Below are 1,286 nucleotides of genomic sequence, written 5' to 3' on the forward strand. Positions count from 1 at the left end.
TACACATGGCCGGTATGTAGATAACATTGTAATTTATAAATTGAACTATGGCTTTAAATCTAAATATTGTTTGTGAATTGTTAAAAGTAATTTTCCAACGTCAATTTCAAACTATCAAACATCTTCCTTATGATAGGTGAATATTCGTAAAGTTCCCAACTTTCACACTTAGATTACACAGACTCAAATATTATTCAATGCTGATGATAGCAATATCGTAATTCTCGAGAAACAGGACTTTTATGAATCACTTTGGGTCATTAACAGTTGTAAGGGTTACAAAGTAGCCCCAAAGTACTACACAAATATTGAACCTAAATATCCACTCTAAAAATATTCAAGTTTTATCAATATATTTGCTTCTCGGGACTGAACTTTGCCACCTCGATAAACGAACTTGTTATTCTTAAACTGATCGAAAGCGATAAAAAAATGTTGACCGAACTGGACAGATAGGGAGTTTCTATTTTAATTGCAGAATGCAAATTTATTAAAATGTTGCTTACTATTCAGTTAAATAACAAATTATTTTGCTGTTTGATGCAGCTGAACTGGAACAATTTCAAAAGCCAAATGGTGGCAATAATACAAGGGGAGAACCAACTAAAATTCAAACTTTTGCCTCAAATTAACTGTCTCATTGTTTTGATTTGTGTTATAATAATCATGATATATTTTTGCAGAAAAAAGTAATTTCATACTGGAATACACAGTATCAAACAAGTTAACTTGCTAATGGGAGTCAAATCCTGACTGCCTGCCGGCCAGGTTATAATCGAATGTCATCAATCGCTATAAGTTGTACCACAAAGTAAGGAAGGTCAAAGCATTTTGAACTGACAAGATGATGGGAAACTTTTTATATTTCTGACAAAATAAGAAACTAAGGTCTCCATTTTAATTTAATGGAATTATCAAGAACTATTCTTATTTGTCAAGACCGCACTTTCACTAGAATTTTGCTTACATAGTTACAGGCATTTAGTGTTGAGTCTGCATTGATAGTCACTATCGCTAGTGCCAAATATCAAGGTCTCTTACGTCATTGGTTGCGAACTGGTTCATTATCTCATTCTGCAGTAATGAAGAACAAGAAGTCTCCACAAGCCAAATTAGACATGGAAAATTCGTCCTAAAATGTAATTTTTTATCTGTAGGGTAATCGCACGACTGTGGGATGTTTGAACATCCCTCGAAAAGTAAACTTATGTGAAAGACAAAGGATCGTTTACGTCGATTACGTTCTTATCGCCGCTCCGTTCAAAGTTAGAGCTGACTATAAAAAC

Source organism: Ips typographus, linkage group LG3, assembly GCF_016097725.1.
Source record: "Ips typographus isolate SLU linkage group LG3, UJ_Ityp_2.0, whole genome shotgun sequence".
Lineage (NCBI taxonomy): Eukaryota > Metazoa > Arthropoda > Insecta > Coleoptera > Curculionidae > Ips > Ips typographus.